The following is a 6577-nucleotide window of genomic DNA, read 5'->3' as shown; positions in this document are numbered from 1 at the left end:
AGATCACCCATCTGGGTGGATGGATGGAAGACAGAGAGGAGCAATCAGTCTCTTAAAGAGGACCTGTCATAACTGAGAATCCGAATCTTCAGCATTAATTTGTTATACATGCCGGGGTCCGGCCCCCAAGCTGAGGGGTCAGGCTAAGGCCCAGCAAGAACATTTAAATAAAGGGGTGCAGTTAGGGCTTCTATACAGGTGACATCTGTCCTTCCCTTCAGTCTTCTATCTGATGTCCGTCCTCCCCTTCAGTCTTCTATCTGACCTCCGTCCTCCCCTTCAGTCTTCTATCTCACCTCCGTCCTCCCCTTCAGTCTTCTATCTGACCTCCCTCCTTCCCTTCAGTCTCCTATCTGACCTCCGTCCTCCCCTTCAGTCTTCTATCTGACCTCCGTCCTTCCCTTCAGTCTTCTATCTGACCTCCGTCCTTCCCTTCAGTCTTCTATCTGACCTCCGTCCTTCCCTTGAGTCTTGCACAGTTGTAGCGGCTCCTCTTCTCTTCCTCTGATTTCCCTGCACACTGCGAGCTTCTCACAATGTGCATTAGAAGCTGCAGCAGCCCATGTGAAAATCTGGGGGGTCAGTTGTGTTATAAAATGCTAGATTTGATCAGACACAATGATAATGGTGTCCTATACAGTGGCCCTTTCTGAGCCTTTAAGTGGCCCTTCTGGACCAATGATGGGACACTATTCCCCCCCCCTGACACCAATGATGGGACACTATTCCTCCCACTGCTCCTCTTCTCTTCCTCTGATTTCCCTGCACACTGCGAGCTTCTCACAATGTGCATTAGAAGCTGCAGCAGCCCATGTGAAAATCTGGGGGGTCAGTTGTGTTATAAAATGCTAGATTTGATCAGACACAATGATAATGGTGTCCTATACAGTGGCCCTTTCTGAGCCTTTAAGTGGCCCTTCTGGACCAATGATGGGACACTATTCCTCCCACTGCTCCTCTTCTCTTCCTCTGATTTCCCTGCACACTGCGAGCTTCTCACAATGTGCATTAGAAGCTGCAGCAGCCCATGTGAAAATCTGGGGGGTCAGTTGTGTTATAAAATGCTAGATTTGATCAGACACAATGATAATGGTGTCCTATACAGTGGCCCTTTCTGAGCCTTTAAGTGGCCCTTCTGGACCAATGATGGGACACTATTCCTCCCACTGCTCCTCTTCTCTTCCTCTGATTTCCCTGCACACTGCGAGCTTCTCACAATGTGCATTAGAAGCTGCAGCAGCCCATGTGAAAATCTGGGGGGTCAGTTGTGTTATAAAATGCTAGATTTGATCAGACACAATGATAATGGTGTCCTATACAGTGGCCCTTTCTGAGCCTTTAAGTGGCCCTTCTGGACCAATGATGGGACACTATTCCTCCCACTGCTCCTCTTCTCTTCCTCTGATTTCCCTGCACACTGCGAGCTTCTCACAATGTGCATTAGAAGCTGCAGCAGCCCATGTGAAAATCTGGGGGGTCAGTTGTGTTATAAAATGCTAGATTTGATCAGACACAATGATAATGGTGTCCTATACAGTGGCCCTTTCTGAGCCTTTAAGTGGCCCTTCTGGACCAATGATGGGACACTATTCCTCCCACTGCTCCTCTTCTCTTCCTCTGATTTCCCTGCACACTGCGAGCTTCTCACAATGTGCATTAGAAGCTGCAGCAGCCCATGTGAAAATCTGGGGGGTCAGTTGTGTTATAAAATGCTAGATTTGATCAGACACAATGATAATGGTGTCCTATACAGTGGCCCTTTCTGAGCCTTTAAGTGGCCCTTCTGGACCAATGATGGGACACTATTCCTCCCACTGCTCCTCTTCTCTTCCTCTGATTTCCCTGCACACTGCGAGCTTCTCACAATGTGCATTAGAAGCTGCAGCAGCCCATGTGAAAATCTGGGGGGTCAGTTGTGTTATAAAATGCTAGATTTGATCAGACACAATGATAATGGTGTCCTATACAGTGGCCCTTTCTGAGCCTTTAAGTGGCCCTTCTGGACCAATGATGGGACACTATTCCTCCCACTGCTCCTCTTCTCTTCCTCTGATTTCCCTGCACACTGCGAGCTTCTCACAATGTGCATTAGAAGCTGCAGCAGCCCATGTGAAAATCTGGGGGGTCAGTTGTGTTATAAAATGCTAGATTTGATCAGACACAATGATAATGGTGTCCTATACAGTGGCCCTTTCTGAGCCTTTAAGTGGCCCTTCTGGACCAATGATGGGACACTATTCCTCCCACTGCTCCTCTTCTCTTCCTCTGATTTCCCTGCACACTGCGAGCTTCTCACAATGTGCATTAGAAGCTGCAGCAGCCCATGTGAAAATCTGGGGGGTCAGTTGTGTTATAAAATGCTAGATTTGATCAGACACAATGATAATGGTGTCCTATACAGTGGCCCTTTCTGAGCCTTTAAGTGGCCCTTCTGGACCAATGATGGGACACTATTCCTCCCACTGCTCCTCTTCTCTTCCTCTGATTTCCCTGCACACTGCGAGCTTCTCACAATGTGCATTAGAAGCTGCAGCAGCCCATGTGAAAATCTGGGGGGTCAGTTGTGTTATAAAATGCTAGATTTGATCAGACACAATGATAATGGTGTCCTATACAGTGGCCCTTTCTGAGCCTTTAAGTGGCCCTTCTGGACCAATGATGGGACACTATTCCTCCCACTGCTCCTCTTCTCTTCCTCTGATTTCCCTGCACACTGCGAGCTTCTCACAATGTGCATTAGAAGCTGCAGCAGCCCATGTGAAAATCTGGGGGGTCAGTTGTGTTATAAAATGCTAGATTTGATCAGACACAATGATAATGGTGTCCTATACAGTGGCCCTTTCTGAGCCTTTAAGTGGCCCTTCTGGACCAATGATGGGACACTATTCCTCCCACTGCTCCTCTTCTCTTCCTCTGATTTCCCTGCACACTGCGAGCTTCTCACAATGTGCATTAGAAGCTGCAGCAGCCCATGTGAAAATCTGGGGGGTCAGTTGTGTTATAAAATGCTAGATTTGATCAGACACAATGATAATGGTGTCCTATACAGTGGCCCTTTCTGAGCCTTTAAGTGGCCCTTCTGGACCAATGATGGGACACTATTCCTCCCACTGCTCCTCTTCTCTTCCTCTGATTTCCCTGCACACTGCGAGCTTCTCACAATGTGCATTAGAAGCTGCAGCAGCCCATGTGAAAATCTGGGGGGTCAGTTGTGTTATAAAATGCTAGATTTGATCAGACACAATGATAATGGTGTCCTATACAGTGGCCCTTTCTGAGCCTTTAAGTGGCCCTTCTGGACCAATGATGGGACACTATTCCTCCCACTGCTCCTCTTCTCTTCCTCTGATTTCCCTGCACACTGCGAGCTTCTCACAATGTGCATTAGAAGCTGCAGCAGCCCATGTGAAAATCTGGGGGGTCAGTTGTGTTATAAAATGCTAGATTTGATCAGACACAATGATAATGGTGTCCTATACAGTGGCCCTTTCTGAGCCTTTAAGTGGCCCTTCTGGACCAATGATGGGACACTATTCCTCCCACTGACACCAATAATGGGGCACTATTCCTCCCCCGGACACCAATGATGGGGCCCTATTCCCCCCACTGACACCAATGATGGGACACTATTCCTCCCACTTCCTGTTCAGGAGACACACCAGGAAGTAAAGAGAAACCTCTCCAAAGTGATACAGGTGACAGTGGTCATAAGGACAAACAGAGAAGATAAATCTACCCAATGGGATAACAGACAACAATAGAGAAATTATAGGCAGAGGATCTGACTACATCGGCCCAGTGTCCGCACCATGCTGCCAACCACCAATGGATAAGGTTTTTATTCTCTTCCTGTCCCAGTGACACCTGCCCCCTCTCATTCCTCCCCTAGTGTCACCAGAAAGGGACGTGAGGGAAAATCAGACCTGACAGACTCCTTTGAACCCCCCCCCCCTCTGCACCACCACCCCGGGTTAGAATGAAGAGTTTAAAATGTAATTAAACCCTCCATGGAGAAGATACAATGTAGCAGCATACCGTCAGGGGTGGGCAACTCCCGACCCTCCAGCTGTTGTGGAACTACAAGTCCCATGAGGCATTGCAAGACTGGCAGTTGCAGCCATGACTCCCAGAGGCAGAGGGATAATGGGATTTGTAGTAAAAGCACAGCTGGAGGGTCGGAGTTGCCCACCCCTGCCCTATACTATGTGAATACTTATTTTCAGTCAGCTTTTTGTGTTTGTGGCACAATGAGCTTTAGCAGGCTCAGAGCCATTCATTTCCCCCTAACAGGGTCACTATGTTGCCATGCAGAGTCTCCCCCCCGCAAGCCGATCGCAGCCACCCTGACATGCGCACTCTTTATTATGTGCTGCTCTGTTGTGCTCGGGTGCCATGTTTAGTGTGCACAGTGTGGCCGTGTCTAAGGGTGCGCATGTGCATTGTAGTGGGTGTACAGAGAATCATGGGACATGAAGTCCCAACACATTGCTGTGCTTGGGTGCCATGCTTAGAATGCGCATGTGTTTTGTGGCCGTGCTTAGAGTGCACATGAGCTTTGTGGCCGGTGCGCAGAGGGACATGAAGTCCTGACACATCAGAGTGCTTGGGTGCTGTACTTAGAGCATGCATGCGAATTGTGGCCATGCTTAGAGCACGCATGAGCATTGAGGCTCATGGGACATGTAATCTCAATGCCTCACGTGCTTTGATTAGGATGCGCATGTACAGGGCGGCCATACTTAGTGCGCACATGCACATTTTAGATGGTGCACAGAATATCATGGAAAAGGTGGTCTCAACACCAGTGTGCAGGGCAGCCATCAGGGGGGTACGGTCGATACTCATGTAAGGGGCCCGGACAGCCTCAGATGGGCTGTGCAGCATCTATGGTGGGCTCTGCAGGGTCACTCTCAGGTGAGTCCAGCGCGTCACTAAGCCCTGAGTCCAGCGGTTCACCAAGCCCTGCGTCCAGCGAGTCACCAAGCCCTGCGTCCAGCGAGTCACCAAGCCCTGCGTCCAGCGAGTCACCAAGCCCTGCGTCCAGCGGGTCACTCAGCTCTGGGTCCAGCGGGTCACTAAGCCCTGTGGCGGTGTGGGGCCTAAAGCCGTGTAAGGGGCCCCAAAATTTCTGATGGCTGTCCTGCCAGTGTGCTTAGGTGCCCTAGCTTAGGACGCACATGTAAATTGTGGTCCTGATTAGGGCACGCATGCACATTGAGGCTCATGTGTGGAGGATCATGGGACATATAGCCCAAGCGCATTGTTGTGTTCATATGCCATGCTCAGGGTTGGCATGCAGATTGTAGCTGATGTGCAGAGAAACATGAGACATGTAGTCCCGCCACCGGTGTGCTCGGGTGCCATGCGTAGGGCGTGTATGCACAGTGTGGCCATGCATTGGAGCTGGTGTGCAAGTAATCGTTGGAGACATAGTCATAACACATGGTTGGGTGCCATGCTTAGGGAAGGCATGTGGATATGCTTAAGGGGTGCATGCAAATTGTAGCCATGAGTGCACAGGAGGATCATGGGACATGTAGTCCCAACACATTGTTGTGCTTGGCTGACGTGCTCAAGGCGCACAAGTGAATTGTGGCTGTGCTTGGGGTATGCATAGGCATTGTGGTTGTGCTTGGGGCATGTGTAGACATTTAGCCAGATGCACAAAGGATCATGGGACATGTAGTCTCAACACATCATTGTTCTCAGGTGCTATGCTTAGGGCAGGCATGTGCAATGTGGCTGTGCTTAGGGTATGCGCACCTTGTGAATCATTGGAAATATGGCCCCAACACATCATTGTGCTCGGGTGCTGTCGTGCATGCACATTGTAGCCAGTGCGCAGAGGATGAAGGGACATGTAGTCCCAATAAATCTTTGTGCTAGGGCATACATGTGAATTGTGGCTGTGCTGAGGGCACGCATGTGCATATGCGCTGGATGCACAGAGGATTATGGACATGTAGTCTCAACACATCATTGCTCTCAGGTGCCATGCTTAGGGCACACATGCGCATTGAGGCAGGTGCGCAGAGGATCACGGTATCTGATTCACTTGCACAGTGCATGCTTCCCATCCGCAGGTTCAGGTGAAGCGCAGCAGAGGGACAAGGCGTGACGATATTTCAAAAGGGAAATGTACACGTTTTGGTGCAAAACGAAGGAAGATACATTTATAATGCAGCCAGTTGCATGGAGCAGAACGGGAATATTCACTAAAGGTTTACATTACGTTGATGATCACTGCAAACATGACACGGCCCAGGAACTCCGAATCCGGAGGAGATTCCGGTTCTGGCTTTATTTTGGAAGTCACAGTCCGTCTCCCACTGGCATCCCATAACAGGAGGCTGTGAACACGTCATAAGCCGGGTCAGTGGTTTACATTCTCATTCCACCCACTGAGGAACTGAGGTACCCTAGGACCACACAACATCTGAATGTACCGGGGGCCAGAAAGCGGCACACTGCGGACCGACACCGATCACTAAACCCAGGATCACCCTAAATATAAATCCGTGTTCCCCCTGGATCCCATCCTACTATTCTACACCAGAGGGGTCTCTTCTAATCCCCC

The sequence above is a fragment of the Nanorana parkeri genome, unplaced genomic scaffold (genome assembly GCF_000935625.1).
Source record: "Nanorana parkeri isolate BGI_ZX_2015 unplaced genomic scaffold, ASM93562v1 scaffold1784, whole genome shotgun sequence".
In the NCBI taxonomy this organism is placed as follows: Eukaryota; Metazoa; Chordata; class Amphibia; order Anura; family Dicroglossidae; genus Nanorana; species Nanorana parkeri.
This window is presented reverse-complemented; position numbering follows the sequence as displayed.